The following is a 27,477-nucleotide window of genomic DNA, read 5'->3' as shown; positions in this document are numbered from 1 at the left end:
GAGCGAGTTGGAGTCTCATCTTAAACCTTCCTGGATACCTGATGTATCTCTGTACCAAATTTGGTGAAGATTGGTCCAGTCATTTAGTCACGCATAGAGAACAGACAGATAGATAGAAAGACAAGAATTCATTTTTATAATATAGAGAGATTGGTAAGATGTAATATCTGTTTTATGAGTTGGAAACTGAATCCATTAGAAAACCAGAAATTGTCTCTTGCAAGGTTTGGTGTGAAGACACTTCAGTGCCCTGAAATGAGCAGTCACAAAGTGTACCGAACTGCTGTGGTTTTTTGCTAGCCCCTGCAAGTATCTTCACATACATCAGCGCTTGTCCTAACCGGCCAGCCATCACAAATGACTTCACTTGCAGGAATCTTTAGAAGGAAGATATGTGAATTCTAACAAATGTATTAAGACACAGACCCGCATAAACTATCACTATAATAGGGGGCGTGGCTTAACCACTGAGACGACCAGACGTGCTCCTCAGGAGCTCCGCCGAATTCGGTGAAAAATCCCCATCCATCTGTCTCTTTGGTGCCACCATTCATTAGACCTGCTCCAAGGGACTCCCCCCAAGTCTCCGTTAGCCTTTTTGGAGCTTTATGGCGATCTGAATCGGAGGTTACCGCGTTTACACTGTGCGGCCTAATCATCCGGACGGAGGCGCCCGCCATCTTGCCAGCCACACCGGAGTGCCCGCTCCCTCCATACCACAGCCTGCCTGCATAGGAGACCTCACTTACCTGCGGACTCTTGTTCTCTTCGCTCCGGCCGTGTGCCCACACTCGCCCGGACACTCTGCCGCGGGGCCTGCTTCCGGTTCGGCTTCATCCCCATGCCACGTGTCGGATCCCTCCAGCGGCTGCATCGTCTCTACCACGCACCTCGGACTCCAACACCCGTCCGGAATCCTCTTCTCCTCCGCCAGACCGGGCTGCTCCGGATTGAACAACGTCAGCTACCCACAGCTAAGTACTCCGACCCTCTCCTTCCCTCCTCACTGCGAACTCCTGCATTCTCCATCCTCCTTCCTTTCCTCACCCTCCATGTGGCAGCATTTTGCTAGGCCCAGGTAGGAGAGTGTCGAGCATCTACACAAACATCAGGGAAGCTCCTCTTCCTACCTGGACCCATCCCTGGATAGCCCCCTCCACCTCTCCCCATCGCACCCATATTCCCATCTTTCATCACTGTGTACCTACCTAGACTCAGTTCTTTGGACATTGTCTACCCATATTTCACTACACCCTGACACAGTGTAGTATGTGCGCTTAAACCTGCAACTAGACGCTATTCCACACTTCATTAGCTTGCTGCATTCTGATATGGTCAAAATTGGAAGAGATAGGACACCAGATCCTAAACCTCAGCAAAAACCGCCACCACCTTCAACCGACATGCAGAAGTTTCTGAAAAAACAGAACACTGCTCGCGCCATCCTTCCTAACAAACCCCAACTCCAAGATAATAGTACCCTAGGTGCATGTTCCCCAGAATCAGAGGATGAAACCACTGAGATGAACACTGACTCAACGGTTATAACTCAAGGCTTCTTGAAGGAAGCCCTATCACATGCGCTAGTGCCTGTCCTGTCTGAAATTGCGGAACTTCGTGCTGATATGAAAGCTTTGGGAAAAAGGGTTGATACCTTGGAATCTAAACAAGCAAAATCGCAAAAAACTGCCTCTGCCTTGGCTTGCAAAGTAGATGCTCACTCTGAACATTTCAATAAAACATATCTACTTCTCGAGGATCTAGAGAATAGGAATAGACGCAAAAATGTACGCATTAGAGGGCTGCCTGAAAAACACGCACCCGAATCCTTACAGGAAGTAGTCCACTCTGTGTTCATATCACTTCTTGGGGAGGAGAGGGCTGGAAAGATAGATATTGAGAGAGTACATAGAGCAATCAGACCGAGACCTGAGGATGGTGACCCCCCTCGAGATGTCATCTGTAGTTTGCTTTCCTCGGCTCACACCTCTGAAATACTGAGGAAGGCCAGAGATAGGAAAGACCTATCACATGATGGTGCACAACTGCAAATCTTCCAGGACTTATCACCCGTTACTTTGCAGAAACGTCGCATAATGCGCCCATTACTTGAGGTACTCAAGGCGCGAAACATCCAATATGCATGGTTGTTCCCATTCGGTTTATCAATCATCAAAAATGGTAGGAGATATAACGTTTTTACACCTAAGGATTTAGATGTGATCTGGGAAGTACTAGGCATTCCGCCCATACATGTTCCCTCCTGGCTGCCACTTCCTGGAGACCCTGACACGAGCCAGGCGACTTTTTCCAGTGAGAGACCACACACCCCTGGCCGCTATAGATCCCCAAAAACAAAAAAGCACCATGCTCGCCAGCAGGACTTTGACCAATGAGGTGGAACTCACGAGTTTGTTTCTTTTTGCATTTCTAGTTGATCTTATGACTTATAACTTGTGCATTTTGTGACCTATCTCTCATAGTCTTATAGTTTTTTTTTTTATAGTTCGAAAGCTGTTTATTTGCTACCATTTGCTATTAACCTATGGTTTACTATTTTTCTTTGTTGGTCGGCGGTCTCGAGGACACCCTCGTATCTTGTTATCCATATCTAGGCCTCTAAATCGCTTGATACCCACATAACTAATTTATGCTGAAATACCATGTTGGCTTTCCCACTTGCAGTGACCTCGAGCACCGCCCTCCATCCTCACATATACTGTGATGCAACTGACTGTATTACTGAATGTAGCATATTTCTTTGGATATATTAAGGTGTGGATGCCTAGCGTCCTTCTCATGTTTGCTTACACCGTCTAACTGTTATTCCTCAGAGTGTGTATTGCAAGCTACGAAACTCGTTGTTTTGTCCAATACTGATTACTTTACATTGTTTAGCTGTTTATATTTGATCATCCTAGTGCGATTGATACCCGCTGCATTTTCTCTATATTACTATCTCCCTTTACCTTGTCTCCCCCTTAGTCCATAGATCTTATCTGTTGCTCCTCAGGACCTTTGTCGGATGGCTTCAACAATGCTTGCATCTCCCCCCCCCCCCCCTCAGATGCCCTACTCCACTGTGTAACACTTAACGTTAACGGATTCAACTCCCCGAATAAGAGACATTCTATCCTCAGCATGCTCCACAAATGGAAAACGGATATAGCCTTCCTCCAGGAAACGCACTTTAAAGGGACGAAGATACCCAGACTACCCACAAAATCTTTCTCCCAGTGCTTTCACAGCACCCACCCCACTTCGGCTTCAAAAGGGGTGTCTATATTATTTGGCACAAATGTACCCTTTATATGCAAAGCGCACTATGCTGACCCAGACGGAAGAGCACTTTTTGTCAAAGGCTCAATAGCGACGATTCCATACACCTTCGCCTCCCTATACGCCCCTAATAAAAACCAAACATCTTGGCTAGTAAAAACGTTACAATCCCTTGATTTATTTACTGAAGGACACTTGATACTTGGAGGTGATTTCAATGTAGCTCTAAATTGTCTCCTGGATTCTTCAACCTCTAAGGCCCTACTCTCCCAAAGATCAATTGGTGCGATACATAGGGCCCTTCAAAGCTCGAATCTCATAGATGCTTGGCGTTCACATCACCCGAAAGAACGAGACTACACCTTCTACTCCTCTACAGCGAAATCCTATCATCGTATAGATTACTTGTTCATTTCCACAGACCTAATCTCCCTCTCTTCAGATGCGAGAATTGGCTCCATTACCGTGTCCGATCATTCGCCAGTCTTTCTTGCCATTCGTCTTCAGCACGTTCCAAAAAACCAGTGGACGTGGAGACTTAACGAATCACTTTTGGACTCTCAGGAGAACCTGGATTTTCTCGAACAACACCTGAAGGATTATTTTACCACCAACACTACTCCTGATGTATCACCCCCAATAATATGGGAAGCGCACAAGGCGTATATTAGAGGCGTCCTGATATCAATGGCGGCGAAAGCAAAAAGAGCCAAACAAGAAGCACTGGATGCCATCCTCCGTAACATTGCTCGCTTGGAAAGGCAACACAAGCAGACTACAGCCGTAGCTTCCCTTGACGAACTCACAACATACAGGGAAGCGCTACTAGACATGCTGAATGCGAAAGCCGCCAAACACCATTTACATTGTCGTAAGCTGATTTATGCGCACGGAAATAAAGGTAGTCGCCTCATGTCCTCGCTCATCCATAGCGCCAAGAAGAAATCGTATATAGCAAATATAAGAACTGAACAGAACTCTCTCTCTACCAACACGTCTGAAATAGCGGGTGAATTTGTGAAATTCTTTTCGGCCCTCTATAATCTTGATGCCCAGGCCGACGCTCCGTTGAGCCCTGACAGGAGAACTCTTCTCACAAATTTTCTGAATTCCTTGCCTCTCCCTGGACTGACACCTGAACAAACAGAGCCGTTGATGGATCCAGTCTCGCATGAGGAATTGGCGGAGGTTATTAGTAGTTTCCCTCCAGGGAAGAGCCCGGGGCCAGATGGCCTACCTCTACTTTACTATACGAAGCTCAGACCCACTCTGATCCCCCACCTGGCAAAAATGTGCAATGCTCTTTTAGCTGGAACACCACTAGCGACTCAGACCTTGGAAGCTCACGTCGCTTTAATACCCAAAGAGGGAAGAGATCTCACTCTTTGCGGCAACTTCCGACCCATCTCCCTTCTAAATTTGGATTTAAAAATATGGGCCAAAGTTCTTGCACTGAGGATGCGACCACTTATCCCTGATCTTGTAGATCCTGAACAGTCCGGTTTCATCTCTGGTCGTGAAGGCAAAGATAATACCGCACGTTTACTTCCATTGATCTACAAAGCCCGGAAAGAGAATTTACTTTTGCTCCTACTGGGAGTAGACGCTGAAAAGGCCTTCGACAGGGTCTCCTGGGACTTCATGAAGGCGACGCTTTTGAGATTCAACTTCCCCGCTCCCTTTGTTGAAGCTATTTTCACATTGTACGCCAACCCATACGCCAGACTGAAAGTGAATGGGACACTATCGGAGACCTTTCAAATAAGAAATGGTACAAGACAAGGTTGCCCGCTGTCCCCGACACTATTTGTACTCATGCTGGAGACGCTCCTGCTAAAGGTCCGGTTAGACCCAGATATTCAGGGCATGAAATCCAGAGATGTCTGTACCTCGGCCACGGCGTTTGCGGATGACGTCCTTTTTGTGATTACCAATCCTGAGACTGCCCTCCCTCGCATTACTGAAGTCTTAGAGGAATACGGAACCGTATCCGGATATAAGGCGAATTTGGAGAAATCTGAAATCCTGAACATCTCCCTTTCTCCAAAGAGGGTCGCCGCCCTGAAAGCTGACACGCCGTTCCAGTGGGCAGCCTCCTCCATCAAGTACCTGGGAATCCATCTCACCCAGAAACTTGAAGATCTATACGCCAAGAATTTTCATACCATGCTCGGTCAACTCAAGAAGGACTTAGAATCCTATCAACATTTACCTCTATCCTGGTTTGGATGACAAGCACTCATCCAAACGTATATACTCCCCAAACTCATATACAAGCTCAACATGCTCCCCATTCACATACCTAAAGAGTTCTTCTCATCTTTACGTAGCATCTTCACGAAATTCATATGGCGGCACAAGCCTCCGAGATTAGCGTGGTCTCTATTGATCAAACCCAGTTCTCAGGGCGGGATTGGACTCCCAGATGTTCAACGATAATATCAGGCGATTCAGCTTCGGTGGTGGACCCATCTCTTGTTTCCGATTACGGTATCTACAGCACATCTCTCTCCTGTGCTACTTCGAGACTTATGGTTTCCTTGTAGGAAGAATCTTCACCCGGACACCAAGAGCACGTTATTTCAAGGTGCCTTTGAGATATGGAAGATGTTAGGCCCTACACTGGCTCCTGAACCATCCCCCCTCCTTCCAGTAACTCTGCTACCAACTTACTTGGGAGATCAGCATCATCAAGCCGCCTTTGTGTGGAACCGTATTCGCACACTTCGCATCAGAGACCTTTGGGATGATGAGCAGAACCGACTTATCACAGACCCGCTGAACATACCCCAGCTGACAGGATGCTCCTTTCTCCACAAGGAACATGTCAGATTCACACTTACCAAATTAAATGACTCTCCGGACTTGAGAATTCAGTTGACACCCTTTGAGAAACTGCTCCTATCTCAGACGAAAATGCTGCGGAAGATATCTTCTCTCTTACACAGATTTGTCTCTCCTCCCTCAAGCTATAAACCGGCTTACATGTCCACCTGGGAGAAGGATCTGAATATTACAATGACTCAGGAGGAAGTAGATCGAGCCCTACGGTATTCTCAGGGTTTCTCCACCTGCATTCGGCTGAGAGAAAATAACTACAAAATCTTATCGAGATGGTACAGATCCCCGGAGGGAATGGTCAGGAGAGGCCTTAGTAACAATCCATTGTGCTGGAGATGTTTGACACACCCAGGCTCATATCTCCATATCTGGTGGACTTGTCCATTGATAACGAAATTTTGGGAAAGCATTGCGGAGAAAATTGAAGAGATCTCGAGCTGCACCATCCATTTGACGCCAGAAGTGTTATTCCTGTCCCAACCAAATCCGACCTATGATCCGAAGAAGAATTTACTGATCACACACCTCTTGGCAGCTGCCAAGTTATTAGTGCCACGATATTGGCTACAAACCTCCACCCCTCCCATAACCCTGTGGGAAAACACAGTCCACGAAATAGCCAGACTGGAAGAACTACTCAGCTGGTCCTCCCGAACGCATGAAAAGTATGTCAAGATCTGGGGGCCGTGGCAAACGTATTGGAGGAAGACACATCCCATGTAAACGTATCCCAGGAGAACGACATCTGTATTGTTTGTTCTTGGAGTATCCGACATTACCTATTGTCCATTTCTTACTCACCCATAACTCTGTTCCCCTTACCCCCTTTTCTCCTTTCTACTCACCTCCTCCTATCCTGAGAGAGGGCGGCGTACCAGTAATTGCTTGTTTTCATTTAGGTTGTTGATTGGTTGTTTAACTTACCATTAATATTATACCGACATATGTTCCGTATATATTATTATTAATTGCTTATTGGATGCATGTCTCGTATATTTGTGGTTACCCCCCCCTTCCCCCTCCTCCTACCTATATGTAACCCCTCCCTTCCCCTTTACCCCTTCCCACCCTTTGTATTTTGTGAAAAATTTGTAAAATGACTCAATAAAAAACTTTGAATTAAAAAAAAAAAACTATCACTATAATAATAACTACAATAATGAATGAAGAATGAATGAATGAATGAATGAATGAATGAATAATGTAACAGAAAGTAAACTGAGGCTGGTGTCACACCTGCGCCTGGGATTCTGTTCTTCGGTTTTGCTTGTGGATCTGAAGAACGGAAACCTAATCTGCTTAAAAAGTGGTTACGTGTGGAAACCCATAGACTGCCATCATTTTTTACTTTTGTGTCCGTCCAAAAAAAAAAAAAAACAGACAAAAACAAATATTTTTTTAACATCAATGTCCTTATAAACAGACGGCCATCCATTTGTATCTGTTTTTTTGCAGCCAGTAATTGGATCTAATAAATGTGATCTGAATAGAGCCTTATATAGTTGTTGGCCAAATATTCACCTTGCACATCCCCCATATAGAGGCACATGTGTTCTCATGTGTTCCCAGTAGAAATAAGTGAATAAGCCACATCACTTACCTATGTCAAAATATAGGATGGGGTAGGTAGGGGTACAGGCACAATGGTACACACCCTATCACCCAACATGAGAAGTATATGTCGCATACAATGAATTGGGCAGCAGCAAATAGTTGTCAATGTAACCCCCTCTGTCATTTGTGACACTTTGCTACATGTGACACAGCACTGACACTTTATTGAAACTTGCAGCACCTTGAATAGCATTGCTGGCACACGTGCTTCAAGCACCTTCTCCGTCTTTATCACAGCAGTCCAATATATTAGACATATCCCAGTCTTTTTAAGAAACTTTCTGTGAAACTACAACTCCCAACATGCTCCATTCACTTCCATGGGAGTTCCAAGAACAGCAGAGCAAGTATACATGCTGGGAGTTGTAGTTTTGCAACAGCTGGAGAGCCGTACGTTCCCTACCCCTGTTTTAACCCCTCCATCTGGGTCAGCACTCTGTTTTGCCAGCAACACCCTGGTATAAGTGGATGAGACTGCTGACTTTCTCTTGCAGCCACTTCATCTTGTCTCAATTGTGGCTTTCTCTTCACCTAAGTCAGTGTGGGACAGTCCCTCACACTCATTCTCAATGTATTGGCATTGCACTCCTCTTCACACGTAGGCATCCGCTTACAGGCACCATACCTCCTCCTTTAGGTGAACTCACATCACCCTAATGGCATTTATACTCTCTCATGTTCCAGATAGTTGGGTTTCCACCATAGAGCCTGGGGTGGTGTACCATAATGGCTAGTGCCGCTGTCTCTGATAGCTAGCTTAGGACTCGTTCACATCTGCGCCCAGTCTCTGTTCATACAGGTTTCCGTTTCCTGCACAAAACTGAGCAGGAGACGGAAACCTGCAGGACTCTTTCATACCTATTCATTTGAATGGGTTTGAAAGATGTCCGGCCGTGAGCGCCAGTGAGCATTTTCTGCTCTCTGCTGCAAAACTATTTTTTTAAAATCGGACACAGAGTCGGACATGCAGTACTCTGTGTCCAGTTTTAAAAAAACAGTTTTGCGACGGAGAGCAGAAAATGATCACTGGCGCTCACGGCCGGACCCGTTCTGACAGCTTTCCGTCTTCTGCATGCAGAAGACGGAAAGCTGAGAACAGACTCCGGCCGCTAGTGTGAACCTGGCGTTACTAGTACTAGCACAATTGAGCTGGGGTCTATGCAGCCCCTCCTCTGTACTTGTCTGCCACCTGCACCATATCACCCCTAGTAGCGCTAAAACACATACGTTTATGTTCTTAGTGATACCTGTAGAGGTATGGGTATACTTAGAATTTGGCCAGCTTAGACAGACTGATGACCTGGTGATGGCCCATGAACACAAGGCTCTATCCTAGGACCAAGTTCCAACTTGTCAGCTATGACTGGTGGTTCTGCAGACTCACGAGTACTCACACCTTGCCTGAGGTATTTTGTCACTAGGACGTATCTCCCATCTCTGTACTAGTGCTGATATCACATACGAACTAGTGAGCTAACACTCATCAGTCCTTCACAGTTACATGTATGTTGCACTATAATCGCATATAATCTGTTGCATACAATATAATATAAACCAGTAATAATAACATGTACATCTCAATATGATGTGCACTGTAACCTTAAAGAGAGCATGTCAGCAGACAATAAGCTATGCTCTTACTATATACATTACGTTACTCTGTATACCCTCTCCAAACACAATGTATGACCTTATAATTCAGAATGTAGAGGTTCTTCACGTCTTGGGTTCCTCTTTGCTCCATTATAAGACCATTGACCTCACTTCGCTATGTATCGTGATCTCTTGACCTTTGCACATCTCATGACTCTCGTGTCAGGATAAGCATCTTGTTAACCGCCTTTTAGGGAATGATACAATGTCACGTAGACTGTAGACTTTTAATGATGTCCGTGCCAATATTTCTCCAAATTTCTTCATTTTAGTCGGCACCAATATTCCTCTTCTATTCTTCTTCAGTTCCAGTGTCCCCTGAGCAGTGATTTTCTTGGAGTATATTGTACTGCTCCATATGTTGTATGGCCTTTAACCTTATGCTCTCCAACCTTCATTTATTCGAAGTACAAAATCAGAGAGTCCCTCACTGAGTTATATGTGTCCCAGACTTCCTCCATCATTCAGGTCACATCCTACTCCATCCCCTTTGGCTTCTCTTTCTGGGCCTCATGTCACTATTCCAATGTCACAGCTGTCATTCAAGTTTAATGGTTCATCAGCCCATCCTTCCATCTTTCAGTCCGTGTAGCTAACACATTCAATGTTTCTTGTTCACAATATTGTTCTATGTAATACTTCGTCATATATAGATTTCAGCACTTAGCCAAGTTGTTCGGAGTCTTTCATTCCAAGCACATACAACCTCATTTTTTTCAAAATATATTGTTATTTGGTCTCTAATAGTGGCTCTGAGACCCCATGCACATGAGCGAGTCTGCATTTGATGTGGGGCTGAGTTTGCAGCGTAATGCACTGGGATGACACTTAGAGTAACATCCAAGTGTTATCCGAGTGCATTACATTATGCATTCACATCTATGGGGGCTTCAGATCCATTCCAATGACACAGCTGCTTATAGAGCAGGTCCTATCCTACTCCGTTTCATTGGAATGGAATGGATCCAATGGTTCATAGACACAAATGCAAGTGTCATCTGAGTGCATTCCACTGCAAATTCAGCCTCACATTGGATGCACACTTGGTTGAGTGCATGGAGTCTTAGTTCATTTACTCCCAACAATTATAGAGCCCCTCTTAGTTACCCTGAAATGTCTGTTTTAGTAAACACTTGCATTCCCCCAAAAATACCAAAGCCAAAGCACTTTCTTGAAGAATTTTGTTGTTGTGTGCCTCTGCTATTCCTCCTAGGGATGAGAGTATCAGTTCATAATGACCTCAAAGTATAATCTGTGGAGGTCCAGGGAGGTGAATAACTCAAAGTCCTACCCACCTCTCCTAGGCACCTTTGCAATATCTGGTGCAGGACCCTTTCCTTTTTGGGCTTTGTCTGGCCTCCTGACTGAGATCAGCAGCCCAGGAGAACCGCTAAAGCCTCAGTAATCAAGTGGGGTGAGCTAATGTCACGATGCTCGTGGGGCAGCTGACATCATTCATGAGGCCATAGGAGACCTGAGGAGGATGAGGAACCACACCTGACGCATAGACAGAGCCCAGGAGAGTTCAGTAATACTATTTATTCATATCCCCTGGATTTCTAGTTGTTATACTTTGAGTGGTGAACCCAAATGTTTTGGAAAATTTGGAAAGAACCTGGTGATTTATGAACCTTAGTTAGGACAAGCATTTGGTTTATCACTTTTGATGAATCTAACCACCGTCTTCCATCCGTTCCATTCCGTTTTTCCATTCTTGTCTGGATCCAAAGTATCAGTGTCAGCCCTTATTATTAGAGATGACCGAACAGTGTTCTATCGAACACATGTTCGATCGGATATCAGGGTGTTCGCCATGTTCGAATCGAATCGAACACCGCGTGGTAAAGTGCGCCAAAATTCGATTCCCCTCCCACCTTCCCTGGCGCCTTTTTTGCACCAATAACAGCGCAGGGGAGGTGGGACAGGAACTACGACACCGGGGGCATTGAAAAAAATTGGAAAAAGTCATTGGCTGCCGAAATCAGGTGACCTCCATTTTAGACGAATAGTGGATTTCAAATCCGGGTCATATGAGAATGTGAACTTTGTGACTATGAGACAGGGATAGCTGTACAGGCAGGGATAGCTAGGGATAACCTTTATTTAGGGGGGAATGTTATTAAAAATAACTTTTTGGGGCTCTATCGGGTGTGTAATTATGATTTTTGTGAGATAAACTTTTTCCCATAGGGATGCATTGGCCAGCGCTGATTGGCCGAATTCCGTACTCTGGCCAATCAGCGCTGGCCAATGCACTCTATTAGCTTGATGAAGCAGAGTGTGCACAAGGGTTCAAGCGCACCCTCGGCTCTGATGTAGCAGAGCCGAGGCTGCACAAGGGTTCAAGCGCACCCTCGGCTCTGATGTAGGAGAGCCGAGGGTGCACTTGAACCCTTGTGCACCCTCGGCTCTGCTACATCAGAGCCGAGGGTGCGCTTGAACCCTTGTGCACACTCTGCTTCATCAAGCTAATAGAATGCATTGGCCAGCGCTGATTGGCCAATGTATTCTATTAGCCTGATGAAGTAGAGCTGAATGTGTGTGCTAAGCACACACATTCAGCTCTACTTCATCGGGCTAATAGAATGCATTGGCCAGCGCTGATTGGTTAGAGTACGGAATTCGGCCAATCAGCGCTGGCTCTGCTGGAGGAGGCGGAGTCTAAGATCGCTCCACACCAGTCTCCATTCAGGTCCGACCTTAGACTCCGCCTCCTCCAGCAGAGCCAGCGCTGATTGGCCGAATTCCGTACTCTGGCCAATCAGCACTGGCTAATGCATTGTATTGGCATGATGAAGCAGTGCTGAATGTGTGTGCTTAGCACACACATTCAGCTCTACTTCATCGGGCTAATAGAATGCATTGGCCAATCAGCGCTGGCCAATGCATTCTATTAGCGTGAACTGAGATTGCACAGGGGTTCTAGTGCACCCTCGGCTCTGCTACATCAGATTGCTACATCTGATGTAGCAGTGCCGAGTGTGCATCAGATGTGTAGTTGAGCAAAACTGACTCAGCACTGCTAAGTCTCTGCATTCGCATAGGAATGCATAGGCCAGCCTTCGGCCAATCAGCGCTGGCTCTGCAGGAGGAGGCGGAGTCTAAGGTCGGACCTGAATGGAGACTGGTGTGGAGCGATCTTAGACTCCGCCTCCTCCAGCAGAGCCAGCGCTGATTGGTCGAGTTCCGTACTCTGGCCAATCAGCACTGGCCAATGCATTTCTATGGGGAAAAGTTAGCTTGCGAAAATCGCAAACTGACAGGGATTTCCATGAAATAAAGTGACTTTTATGCCCCCAGACATGCTTCCCCTGCTGTCCCAGTGTCATTCCAGGGTGTTGGTATCATTTCCTGGGGTATCATAGTGGACTTGGTGACCCTCCAGACACGAATTTGGGTTTCCCCCTTAACGAGTTTATGTTCCCCATAGACTATAATGGGGTTCGAAACCCATTCGAACACTCGAACAGTGAGCGGCTGTTCGAATCGAATTTCGAACCTCGAACATTTTAGTGTTCGCTCATCTCTACTTATTATATATACCTGGACAGTGCACACCACCTCTACCTTGGAAGGACTGTCCTACTGTACTGGTGGACTCTACAAGTAGAGACAGTGTAAGAGCAGAAGGCACAGAGAAATGCCAAGGTGCCTACCGAGGACATTACAGTGACTAACTGGGCGCTCATTCAATATGTACCCTTATTGTTGCTGATATTTATTCACTTGCTATATTAGTTCTGATTAGTTTAGTTGCAATTACAGTTGTCTTTGGAGTGGGGTGCAATATTGACTCTGCTATGGGACCCATGATTTCTGCATACTCCCCTATGGCCAACATACATTTCCGTTTTATCTCGGATAGCACACTGACTCATTTATTTCTGTGAGCCAATGCACATGACTGTGAATTTCACAATCCCAAGTACAGGCCCACAGTCTGGGCGACAAAATATAGAACAGTTCCTATACCTGTCCAATTATGCGACCATTGTTCCAAGGAATGGGGCCACGCAAGTGCGTCCAGTGCACAGGTGGCATACAGATGACATCCGTGTTTCGCCCGTGCACCAGCTGTGCTGCTCATTCAGGGCTGTTCATGGTTGATTGGTTTGTTGTGCCTAAGAAAAATGGACGTAACCTGCGGATTCATGAAACATGGAGAGCACACAGATGGCATTCCTGTAGCATCCATGATTTTCACAGACCCATAGATTTTAATGGAGCCCCATAGTCCACAAAATGGACCATGCCATGACATATATATGTGCTCATTAAAATAAATGGATCCACATGCAGTATGTGATTCTCATGGACATCAAAGGTCCACAAAATGCAGATGTGTGAACAAGGCCATAATGAATTCTTATTAGACCGCTTCCACTTAGCTAATCTCCATGTATTATTGGAGAAATTACAGCGATGCAGCTGTTCAGTGATTTATTTTTGGTAGTGGAATTATTTATTCCCAAAGGTTTAGTACATTTCATAACTCAAATAATTTTAACTAAAGTTTCCATTTATAGTGAAAACCAGGATGTAGCGCCGAATCCATCATACAACACAGATCCAGTGACACCTGATAGAGATATAGGACATACAGTGTTGGCCAAAAGTATTGGCACCCCTGTAATTCTGTCAGATAATACTCATGTTCTTCCAGAAAATGATTGCAATCACAAATTCTTTGGTATTATGATCTTCATTTAATTTGTCTTCAATGGAAAACCACAAAAAGAATTGTCAAAAAGCCAAATTGGATATAATTCCACACCAAACATAAAAAAGGGGGTGGACAAAAGTATTGGCGCTGTTTGAAAAATCATGTGTCGCTTCTCTAATTTGTGTAATTAACAGCACCTGTTACTAACCTGAGGCACCTAACAGGTGGTGGCAATAACTAAATCACACTTGCAGCCAGTTGAATTGGATTAAAGTTGACTCAACCTCTGTCCTGTGTCCTTGTGTGTACCACATTGAGCATGGAGAAATGAAAGAAGACCAAAGAACTGTCTGAGGACTTGAGAAGCAAAATTGTGAGGAAGCATCAGCAATCTCAAGGCTACAAGTCCATCTCCAAAGAGCTGAATGTTCCTGTGTCTACCATGCGCAGTGTCATCAAGAAGTTTAAAGCCCATGGCACTGTGGCTAACCTCCCTAGATGTGAACGGAAAAGAAAAATTGACGAGAGATTTCAACGCAAGATTGTGCGGATGGTGGATAAAGAACCTCGACTAACATCCAAACAAGTTCAAGCTGCCCTGCAGTCCGAGGGTACAACAGTGTCAACCCGTACTATCCGTCGTTGTTTGAATGAAAATGGACTGTATGGTAGGAGACCCAGGAAGACCCCACTTCTTACCCAGAGACATAAAAAAGCCAGGCTGGAGTTTGCCAAAACTTACCTGAGAAAGCCAAAAACGTTTTGGAAGAATGTTCTCTGGTCAGATGAGACAAAAGTAGGAAAAGGCATCAACATAGAGTTTACAAGAAAAAAAAGAGGCCTTCAAAGAAAAGAACACGGTCCCTACAGTCAGACATGGCGGAGGTTCCCTGATGTTTTGGGGTTGCTTTGCTGCCTCTGGCACTGGACTGCTTGACCGTGTGCATGGCATTATGAAGTCTGAAGACTACCAACACATTGTGCAGCATAATGTAGGGCCCAGTGTGAGAAAGCTAGGTTTCCCTCAGAGGTCAGTGGTTTGAGAGAAAGCACTGGAGACTTGTAAAGTGGCAGCAATGAGTCCAGACCTGAATCCCATAGAACACCTGTGGAGAGATCTCTTGATGGCAGTTTGGAGAAGGCCCCCCCCTTCACATCTCAGGGACCTGGAGCAGTTTGCCAAAGAAGAATGGTCTAAAATTCCAGCAGAGCCTTGTAAGAAACTCATTGATGGTTACTGGCAGCGGTTGTTTGCAGTTATTATGTCTAAAGGTTGGGCTACCAAGTGTTAGGCTGAGGGGGCCAATACTTTTGTCTGGCCCATTTTGGAGTTTTGTGTAAAATGATCAATGATTTGACTTTTTTTTCATTCTCTTTTGTGTTTTTTCATTGCAAGCAAAATAAATGAAGATATTAATACCAAAGAGTTTGTGCTTGCAATCATTTTCTGGAAGAAACTGAGTATTATCTGACAGAATTGCAGGGGTGCCAATACTTTTGGCCAACACTGTAGTAATGCCTCAGGTTCAAGGTGTCTATTGTTTGTATGTACCATTATTCTTCCTGTCAAATCTAAGGGAATTTTCAGCAGTGGCTCCAATATTGGTGTGAACAAAGACTAATCAGTATGAACTCAGAGATTCAATACATGTGAGAAATTGCACTCTTGGGATCACAGCTCGAAATGAGTAAAATGTTATTTATTTCCAACAGAGACAACAAAAATCCAGATGGTCTTCAGTCTTCATACAAACCACTTTTTATCTTTTATTCCCATTTTATTGCTTTTATCCCCTTCATCTTACAAATCAGCAGGACACACATTTTTGGTTAGCACAAATGCACCCAGATATTAGAAATGAACTTTGGTTCTGCACATTAGTACACTACTTTCTTCTAGATTGCAAGATGCTGTATTAACTGAAACGTGATATGAGGAGTCTGTGCAGATTATGTAATTTGGTACAAAATTAAAAGGGTTGTCTGGGTTAAAATGATATTTCTACTCTAAGCTAAACACCCCCACCTACCTATCCCTCCCACACTTTCTAACTTACTTAGTTTACAAAAACGTATATTTACCTAGATCACTGGGGCACTCATATGATCGGCAGGCATCAAGAAGACGAGGATCCAGCCACCCAGAAGGAAGTGATGTCCCATGCCCAGAAAATCTGAACAGGAAGCCAGGTGAGTATGATGGGGTGTGGGGTTGGTTTGAGTTAGTAAATGAAATTCCCGGCACTCTAAGTATGCTTCCAAAGTGAAATTTTATTCCGTCAAATACCAACAAATAAACGTTTCGGTCTATAAGACCTTCCTCAGTTTGTTGGTAGGAAGAAGGAGGTATAGGAAGCCAAACAAAATGGATAGGGAGTCCTGGTGGATGAGTGAACTCATCCAGGCATTGGAGGGCTGTAGGGACCTTACTGAGCATGCGCAGTACACTCTGTTCGGCGAAGACGTGAGGAGCGTACTGCGCATGTGCACAATTGCAACCTTGGAAATATTGACGGCATGCGCAGTCGGCTCTAACAGGGACTCGCTGTCAGAGCCGACTGCGCAGGCGTCAGACATGATGAAGAAAGAAGATAACAGACAAGAGGAGGAGGCAGATGAAGAAGAAGGACGCCCTCTTTACTGCCGAGACCTCAGTAGCATACCGGTAAGTACCGGTATTTCTAAGGAACAGTGCGATGGAGACCACATCTAAAGGCAGGAGACGAATAGCCTTTCTTAATGCTATTCCGATGTGGTAATTAGAAAAAAAGTTGCTTTAATGGTAGAATCCCTTTAATGATTGGATGGCCAGGGGAGGTGATGGAGCATAAAAAATACTGTTACTTATCTCTACTGGCTCTGGCAGGCTTCGGGCCTATTTGCGCCGCAAATTGGAAGAGGTAATCATTGTTTATATGATTGTATCCTCGCCTGGGTTTCCAATCATTATACTATGGGGTCTTAAATAAAAAACAGGGAAACAGGGAGGGGGGTGAGGGAATGAGAGAGAGAGGGAAGGGAGTGTGAGATGGAAGTGATGTGAGTCAGATCTGAGTGACATGCAATGCACCCCATGATGTCACAAGTAGTGACAAGGCAGACAACAATGGACTGGCAGGACTGGACCATACTGGGAGGCATTGGCGCACCATGGAAAGGTGAGTAAGATTTTTTTTTTATTTAATTCACCTTCCCCAGCCTATTTAAAACATTACATTTTTGCCTGGACAACCATTTTAATGTACGCTGCGGATAAATAAATTCAGGTTTGAAGTGCAACTCCCATTTTATTTTTATTTTTTGATATTGTTTCGGGGGGTGTTGTGAATATTTTTGTAATATATTTTATTAACCTTAGTTATCTAACCTAACCTAAATAGGCTAAAAAGTTCTCATTAGCGATGTTGTTGTACTCATTGAAGTATTTAGAGCCAAAGGGGGGATGCAGCTGCAGTAACTCTGCCTCAGTGTGTATGGGACTACATGCTGTGATAGGGGAAGGGGAGTAACTTTTGGGAGATATATAATTGACTCAAGGCACATCAGGTTCTGATCTACTACTGGTTTACAGAGGGGGCAATAGAGGCAATAAAACAAACCCAAAGTAAGTAGACACAAATATCTGGCTGCATTGTATCTCATATATATCTGTCCAAGGTACGGTTAGCTTTTTTTAAGAAAAATTTTCTTTTCTTTTATGTGAGTGGTAACCTATATTTTTCACTTCTTTTTTTTTTGTGGTCACCTTTGTACATCTTTACTCCCCGTCATTCTCACGAATTCTGTAAATGTTCTAATAATCCTACTATGTTAGGTCATCCTAAGATGTCTTCTGAGAAGACCTGACACCTCACTCCTTTATCTATACTGCTCCTCAAATTATCTATTGCACAATGCATATTATGACGGCTATGCCAATTGTCAATGGCGTCCTCCATGTTCTTTGCCCATCCCAATTTTTTGCATAAATTGCAACACAAATATAAAAGAAAATACATGAAATATATAAATACAGGTCACATATATTGAAATAAATCTTCCTTCACTTTGAAGCAAATACTGTAGATTAAACTAAATGTCAAGTGACTGAAACGTTACCGCAGTCAATGGTTTGTGAGGTTTTGCTTCCTGTGTGTCAGCTGTCCTTTGTGCAAAGATTCGTACTTGGGGTTATCATTTACACAGAAAGTACTGTAAAGTATATTTTTCTTTTAGGTTTGTGGTATTGTCATTTTCAAGTGTACCTGACACCTCCTTGAACTGAAACTGAGACGGTTTCACCAGCACCTTCTTTTAGTTTCCAAGGGGAAAAATTTTTTTGCTTTGGTTAGATCTGTTACATAGAAGCATCCTGGAACTTTATATGGTAAGGACTATAGACTCAATATTTGACGCACAGGAAAGTCGAGTCAAAGTGTATATAAATAGGTGAGAAAATATCATTTTTACTTTAGAACATTTAATAACAATGTGATTCGAGATGATGGAAACCTGTGGTGTAGCGGCTTCACGGTTAGTTATAAGAAGAGCAGTCATGATAATATCAGTGGGGAAGATTCTTAGCAAATGTAATATCCCTAAACTGAACGTAAAAGTCTTAGATGTGGGTCAGAAGGAGTAATGTCTGTCATTAGGGAGAGACAGTACAGGGGCTTATTAGACCATATATGCCCTGCTAAGAATACTGGGTAAAGAATATGCAAATAAGACCTCATTGGAGTTAATCTGGTTTGACTATAATTCTCAGATTATGCCCTTACAATTCTTTGAAAACCAGATATTAATCTATAGGGAGCTACGTTCCAATAGATGGTGCTAGGAGCAAATTCATCTGGGCAAGTCTTATTTGCATATTCCTTGCCCAGAATTCATAGTCCAATAAGGACCTGTACCAGTCTCTCCCTAATGAAGGACATTACACTTTCTGAACCCCCTCTCAGAGCCAGCTAGTACCCTATCCTACACTAATGAGGGGCAAAAAAACATTTGCTGTCTAGCTCACTTTTCGACAAGCCAAAATTCTGGCGTGTTTTTCAGTTGAACCAAAGATCTGTCTCCAATTCCTATAAATGAATCCTACATGCACTAGGACATACATGTACATATGGCTAAATATGGCGGCTGCAATAGCTGCGGGGTCTGTGCTGACTCTGATCACAGGCATTTAATCCCTCAGATACCATGTTTAATTGTGTCCACGGCATCTGAGTGATTACTTAAAGAGGACCTTTCACCATTTTTCCCAAAGGCAGTGTTATATACTGCCGGAAAGCTGACAGTGCGCTGAGTTCAGCGCACTGTCGGCTTTCCCGATCTGTGCCCGGTGTGAAGAGCTTACGGTCTGGTACCGTAGCTCTTCTATGGTCAGAAGGGCGTTTCTGACACTCAATAGCGCTGTGCTGTGGAGCCGGGAGGAACTCCCCCCTCCCTCCCTGATAGTGCTCGTCTATGGACGAGCTGTGTGAGCAGAGGGAGGGGGCGTTCCTCCCAGCTCCACAGTACAGCGCGATTGGCGCCGCGAGGCAGAAGGATGTTCCTGGCTAATGGTCAGAAACGCCCTTCTGACCATAGAAGAGCTACGGTACCGGACCGTAAGCTCTTCACACCGGGCACAGATCGGGAAAGCCGACAGTGCGCTGAACTCAGCGCACTGTCAGCTTTCCGGCAGTATATAACACTGCCTTTGGGAAAAATGGTGAAAGGTCCTCTTTAAACTCTCCATTTCATGTTCGGTAATGGGGCGCCCTACACCGTGCAATCGTTAGATCCATTCCATTACCATGGCAGCCAGGAGCCAACTGAAGGCTCCCAGCCCTGCCATAGTATTGTATAGGCTTCAATAGTTACATAGGGAATTTGCCATAGACTGCAATACAGTAGTGGGGGAGGGGGGCTGAAAGAAAAGAAAAAAAAATTAAAAAAAAATATATTAAAAAAAGCTTAAATCACCCCTTTCTCTAGATCACATATAAATGTAAACTTAAACACTTTAGGCATCCCTAGTCCCATACGGTAAACGCTGTAGCAGGAAAAAATATCAAAGTGGCTAATTTGGCGTTTTTTTGTCGATTTGCCTCCCTACAAATTGCCATAAAAAGTGATCAAAACATCATACATTCCCCAAAATGGTATCAATAAAAACTACATACTTTTTTGCAAATAAAGACACCTCACAGAGCTCCATGCATTCAAACATAAAAAAGTCACCGGGGTCAGAATATGGTTATTAAAAGAATTTTTTTTTGTTCAAAATTTAGAATTTTTGTAAAGTTATTCAGACATGAAAAAACTTTGTTAATTTGGTTTCACCGTGATTGTACCAACCTGGCGAATGAAGCTAACATTGCATTTTCAACGAAGAATGGAAGCCGTAAGCCGTACTGAGCTGCAGCATGACCACTTCAAGTTTTCAAAGGGCTGTACAACCCCTTTAATGGTTCATTCCAGAGAGGTTTTTTTGTGTTTGTTTTAACACTTTACCAAAATGACCTCTCTAATGGAATATGTCACCAGAAAATTACCTATTCTTTAACCTCTTCTCAACATCCAGGACTGGCAAACTCTTGTCATGATAGCCAGGAGCCTATTGAAGGGTCCCAAGCTCGTCTGACATTCATTTGTATGATACACTGCTTTGGACAAATCCTAGTATTTTGTAATGCATTTCATTAGTGATCAGACCTCCTTGGGTTCAAGACCGACCCCTAGGGGGTCTAATAATACAGTATTAAAAAAATGTGTGTGGGAGGTCAAATCTCGGTAGGAACAACATCTGCAGGGAGTTTGTATGTTCCCCCTGTGTTTGCGTGGATTTCCTCCCATTCTACAAAGACATACTGATAGGAAAAAAAATGTACATTGTGATCTCTATATGGGGCTCACTATCTACATTTAAAAAAAAAAGTAAAAGAATTAAAAATTCAAATCACCCCCTTTCCCTAGAATACATATAAAAGTAGAGAAGTACTGTGAAACGCATACACGTTAGGTATCCCTGTGCTAAAAAACGCCCAGTCTACAAACTTAAAAAAAAATATTTTTCCTGTACTGTGAATGCCGTAGCATGAAAATAATAAAACAAAAGTTTTTTCGCTATATCAACTCTAATAAAAATTTGAATAAAAAGTGAATAACACAATAGACCTTCCCCAAAATGGTATAGCTAAAAAAAAAGGCGCTCTATACATCCCTATACACAGACATATAAAAACACAGTTAGGGTTGTCAGAATATGGTGACTTTAACAAAAAAAAAAAAAGTGAATACAAAATTTTGGATTTTTGTTAAGGGGTTAAAACGTAAATAAAACTATATAGATTTGGTATCCTCAGAATCGTACCAAACATAGATTACAGATGACATGTCATTTTGGCTGCAAAATGAACGCTGTAAAAACAAGGCCCGTAAGAAAGTCGCACAAATGCACTTTTTCTCCAATTCCCCCCCATTATGAATTTTTCCAGCTTCCCAGTACATTGTACAGAATAATACATGGTGCCATTATAAAGAACAATATGTCCCGCAAAAATTAAGCCCTCATATGGTTCTGAGAATGGAAAAATACAAAATACAAAAGTTTTGGGGTTTGGAAGGTGGGGAGTAAAAAATGGAAATTGCCTCCAGCTTTGATGTCAAATATATTTTTTAAAATGTTTAATAATTGTGGAATTTTTTCCATTTTGCTTGTCACTATCTATATTTCTAAATAATAAAGTCAGCAATTTTCACTAAGCCTAATAATAGGCTGACCTTTGCGAAGACTGTAGGTTTTTCTTTTTCTAGCAGTCACCTCATTTACATAATGGAAAAGACAGACAGTATTGCAATAGAAGATAACACCACTAGAGATGAGCGAACACTAAAATGTTCGAGGTTCGAAATTCGATTCGAACAGCCGCTCAATGTTCGTGTGTTCGAACGGGTTTCGAACCCCATTATAGTCTATGGGGAACAGATACTCGTTAAGGGGGAAACCCAAATCGGTGTCTGGAGGGTCACCAAGTCCACTATGACACCCCAGGAAATGATGCCAACACCTCTGGAATGACACTGGGACAGCAGGGGAAGCATGTCTGGGGGCATCTAACACACCAAAGACCCTCTATTACCCCAACATCACAGCCTAACAACTACACACTTTACACACTCAATACCACCTCTCTGACAGTAGGAAAACACCTTGAAACATGTGTATTTGGCACTTGCAGTGAGGAGAGCTTGTCACCAGCAGTGAATTTGGCCCTTGTAGTAAGTTGAGGTTGGCACCAACATTTGTTTTGAAAATCAGGGTGGATTGAGCCTCTAACCAGCAGAGTTTGGGCAAATTCATGGTGGAGGGAGCCTCTAAAAACCCCAGTTTGGACCAATTCATGGTGGAGGGAGCCTCTAACCAGCCCAGTTTGGGCAAATTCATGGTGGAGGGAGCCTCTAAAAAACCCAGTTTGGACCAATTCATGGTGGAGGGAGCCTCTAACCAGCCCAGTTTGGGCAAATTCATGGTGGAGGGAGCCTCTAAACAGCCCAGTTTGGGCAAATTCATGGTGGAGGGAGCCTCTAAACAGCCCAGTTTGGACCAATTCATGGTGGAGGGAGCCTCTAAAAAACCCAGTTTGGACCAATTCATGGTGGAGGGAGCCTCTAAACAGCCCAGTTTGGGCAAATTCATGGTGGAGGGAGCCTCTAACCAGCCCAGTTTGGACCAATTCATGGTGGAGGGAGCCTCTAACCAGCCCAGTTTGGGCAAATTCATGGTGGAGAGAGCCTCTAAACAGCCCAGTTTGGACCAATTAATGGTGGAGGGAGCCTCTAACCAGCCCAGTTTGGACCAATTCATGGTGGAGGGAGCCTCTAACCAGCCCAGTTTGGGCAAATTCATGGTGGAGGGAGCCTCTAAAAAACCCAGTTTGGACCAATTCATGGTGGAGGGAGCCTCTAACCAGCCCAGTTTGGGCAAATTCATGGTGGAGGGAGCCTCTAAACAGCCCAGTTTGGGCAAATTCATGGTGGAGGGAGCCTCTAAACAGCCCAGTTTGGACCAATTCATGGTGGAGGGAGCCTCTAAAAAACCCAGTTTGGACCAATTCATGGTGGAGGGAGCCTCTAAACAGCCCAGTTTGAGCAAATTCATGGTGGAGGGAGCCTCTAACCAGCCCAGTTTGGACCAATTAATGGTGGAGGGAGCCTCTAAACAGCCAAGTTTTGGGAAATTCATGGTGGAGGGAGCCCCTAAAAACCCCAGTTTGGACCAATTCATGGTGGAGGGAGCCTCTAAACAGCCCAGTTTGGGCAAATTCATGGTGGAGGGAGCCTCTAAAAAACCCAGTTTGGACCAATTCATGGTGGAGGGAGCCTCTAACCAGCCCAGTTTGGACCAATTAATGGTGGAGGGAGCCTCTAAACAGCCAAGTTTGGACCAATTCATGGTGGAGGGAGCCTCTAAAAAACCCAGTTTGGACCAATTCATGGTGGAGGGAGCCTCTAACCAGCCCAGTTTGGGCAAATTCATGGTGGAGGGAGCCTCTAAACAGCCCAGTTTGGGCAAATTCATGGTGGAGGGAGCCTCTAACCAGCCCAGTTTGGACCAATTAATGGTGGAGGGAGCCTCTAAACAGCCAAGTTTTGGGAAATTCATGGTGGAGGGAGCCCCTAAAAACCCCAGTTTGGACCAATTCATGGTGGAGGGAGCCTCTAAACAGCCCAGTTTGGGCAAATTCATGGTGGAGGGAGCCTCTAAACAGCCCAGTTTGGACCAATTAATGGTGGAGGGAGCCTCTAAACAGCCAAGTTTTGGGAAATTCATGGTGGAGGGAGCCTCTAAACAGCCCAGTTTGGGCAAATTCATGGTGGAGGGAGCCTCTAAACAGCCCAGTTTGGGCAAATTCATGGTGGAGGGAGCCTCTAACCAGCCCAGTTTGGACCAATTAATGGTGGAGGGAGCCTCTAAACAGCCAAGTTTTGGGAAATTCATGGTGGAGGGAGCCCCTAAAAACCCCAGTTTGGACCAATTCATGGTGGAGGGAGCCTCTAAACAGCCCAGTTTGGGCAAATTCATGGTGGAGGGAGCCTCTAAACAGCCAAGTTTTGGGAAATTCATGGTGGAGGGAGCCCCTAAAAACCCCAGTTTGGACCAATTCATGGTGGAGGGAGCCTCTAAACAGCCCAGTTTGGGCAAATTTATGGTGGAGGGAGCCTCTAAACAGCCAAGTTTTGGGAAATTCATGGTGGAGGGAGCCCCTAAAAACCCCAGTTTGGACCAATTCATGGTGGAGGGAGCCTCTAAACAGCCCAGTTTGGGCAAATTCATGGTGGAGGGAGCCTCTAACCAGCCCAGTTTGGACCAATTAATGGTGGAGGGAGCCTCTAAACAGCCAAGTTTTGGGAAATTCATGGTGGAAGGAGCCCCTAAAAACCCCAGTTTGGACCAATTCATGGTGGAGGGAGCCTCTAAACAGCCCAGTTTGGGCAAATTCATGGTGGAGGGAGCCTCTAACCAGCCCAGTTTGGACCAATTAATGGTGGAGGGAGCCTCTAAACAGCCAAGTTTTGGGAAATTCATGGTGGAGGGAGCCCCTAAAAACCCCAGTTTGGACCAATTCATGGTGGAGGGAGCCTCTAAACAGCCCAGTTTGGGCAAATTCATGGTGGAGGGAGCCTCTAACCAGCCCAGTTTGGACCAATTAATGGTGGAGGGAGCCTCTAAACAGCCAAGTTTTGGGAAATTCATGGTGGAGGGAGCCTCTAACCAGCCCAGTTTGGACCAATTCATGGTGGAGGGAGCCTCTAACCAGCCCAGTTTGGACCAATTCATGGTGGAGGGAGCCTCTAACCAGCCCAGTTTGGGCAAATTCATGGTGGAGGGAGCCTCTAAAAAACCCAGTTTGGACCAATTCATGGTGGAGGGAGCCTCTAACCAGCCCAGTTTGGGCAAATTCATGGTGGAGGGAGCCTCTAAACAGCCCAGTTTGGGCAAATTCATGGTGGAGGGAGCCTCTAACCAGCCCAGTTTGGACCAATTAATGGTGGAGGGAGCCTCTAAACAGCCAAGTTTTGGGAAATTCATGGTGGAGGGAGCCCCTAAAAACCCCAGTTTGGACCAATTCATGGTGGAGGGAGCCTCTAACCAGCCCAGTTTGGGCAAATTCATGGTGGAGGGAGCCTCTAAACAGCCCAGTTTGGACCAATTAATGGTGGAGGGAGCCTCTAACCAGCCCAGTTTGGACCAATTCATGGTGGAGGGAGCCTCTAACCAGCCCAGTTTGGGCAAATTCATGGTGGAGGGAGCCTCTAAAAAACCCAGTTTGGACCAATTCATGGTGGAGGGAGCCTCTAACTAGCCCAGTTTGGGCAAATTCATGGTGGAGGGAGCCTCTAAACAGCCCAGTTTGGGCAAATTCATGGTGGAGGGAGCCTCTAAACAGCCCAGTTTGGACCAATTCATGGTGGAGGGAGCCTCTAAAAAACCCAGTTTGGACCAATTCATGGTGGAGGGAGCCTCTAAACAGCCCAGTTTGGGCAAATTCATGGTGGAGGGAGCCTCTAACCAGCCCAGTTTGGACCAATTAATGGTGGAGGGAGCCGCTAAACAGCCCAGTTTGGACCAATTCATGGTGGAGGGAGCCTCTAACCAGCAGAGTTGGTGGAAATCAGGGTGGAGGGAGCCTCTAACCAGCAGAGTTGGGGGAAATCAGGGTGGAGGGAGCCTAGTATTAGCAGAATTGTGCAACGCTTATGGTGCATGAGTATGAGGATGCGGAGGAATTGGAGAGGTTGAGTACAGACATGGAGTTTCATGTTGGGGTGCTTTACACAGGTGGGCACAAAAATGACGGCTCTACCCAGTGGTGGTTCATTTTTATCAAAGTGAGCCGGTCGGCACTCTCAGCTGACAGACGGGTGCGCTTGTCAGTGATGATGCCACCGGCTGCACTGAACACCCTCTCAGATAGGACGCTGGCGGCAGGACAGGACAGCACCTCCAAGGCATATAGGGCAAGTTCAAGCCACAGGTCCAACTTCGACACCCAATACGTGTAGGGCGCAGAGGGGTCGGAGAGGACAGGGCTGTGGTCGGAAAGGTATTCCCGCAACATGCGCCTATACTTCTCACGCCTGGTGACACTAGGACCCTCCGTGGCGGCACTTTGGTGAGGGGGTGCCATCAAGGTGTCCCAGACCTTAGACAGTGTGCCCCTCGTTTGTGTGGACCGGTGAGAACTTGGTTGCCTACTGGAGGAACTGCCCTCCCTGCCGCCAACGTCACATGCTGGAAACATCTCCATCATATTCTGCACCAATTGCCTGTGGCAAGCATTGATGCGATTGGCCCTCCCCTCTACCGGAATAAAAGACGAGATGTTGTTTTTATACCGGGGGTCAAGGATAGCAAAGATCCAGTACTGGTTGTCCTCCATGATTTTGACAATACGCTTGTCGGTTGTAAAGCACCCCAACATGAACTCAGCCATGTCTGCCACAGTGTTAGTTGGCATGACTCCTCTGGCCCCACCGGAAAGTTCAATCTCCATTTCCTCCTCATCCTCCATGTCTACCCATCCGCGCTGCAACAATGGGACGATTCGAAGTTGCCCGGAAGCCTCCTGTATCACCATCACATCATCGGACAACTCTTCTTCCTCCTCCTCCTCCTCCTCCTCCTCCTCCTCCTCCATTAAACGCAGTGAAGCGGACAGATGTGTGGACCTACTCTCCAGCTGTGACGGATCGGATGCTATCCCTAACTCCTCTGTGTGATCTGAGTTATCCCTGATGTCAATCAGGGATTCTCTCAGAACACACAAGAGCGGGATTGTAAGGCTCACCATCGCATCCTCAGAGCTCACCCTCCTTGTGGACTCCTCAAAGACCCGTAGGATGTCACAAAGGTCTCTCATCCATGGCCACTCATGGATGTGAAACTGAGGCAGCTGACTTTGTGGCACCCTAGGGTTTTGTAGCTGGTATTCCATCAAAGGTCTCTGCTGCTCAACCACTCTATTCAACATCTGAAACGTTGAGTTCCAGCGTGTGGGGACGTCGCACAAAAGCCGGTGTTGTGGCACATGCAGGCGTTGCTGGAGAGATTTTAAGCTAGCAGCGGCTACTGTCGACTTGCGAAAGTGGGCGCACATGCGCCGCACTTTCACCAGTAGCTCTGGAACATTGGGGTAGCTCTTTAGGAAACGTTGCACCACTAGGTTGAAGACGTGGGCCAGGCATGGAACATGTTGGAGTCCGGCAAGCTCCAGAGCTGCTACCAGGTTCCGGCCGTTATCACAAACGACCATGCCTGGGCCCAGGTGCAGCGGCTCAAACCATATTGCCGTCTCATCGAGGAGGGCATCCCTCACCTCGGAGGCAGTGTGCTGTCTGTCCCCCAAGCTGATCAGCTTCAGCACAGCCTGCTGACGTCTACCAACGCCAGTGCTGCA

This window comes from Leptodactylus fuscus, chromosome 2 (assembly GCF_031893055.1).
Source record: "Leptodactylus fuscus isolate aLepFus1 chromosome 2, aLepFus1.hap2, whole genome shotgun sequence".
Classification (NCBI taxonomy): domain Eukaryota; kingdom Metazoa; phylum Chordata; class Amphibia; order Anura; family Leptodactylidae; genus Leptodactylus; species Leptodactylus fuscus.
Note: the sequence above shows the minus strand (reverse complement) of the source record.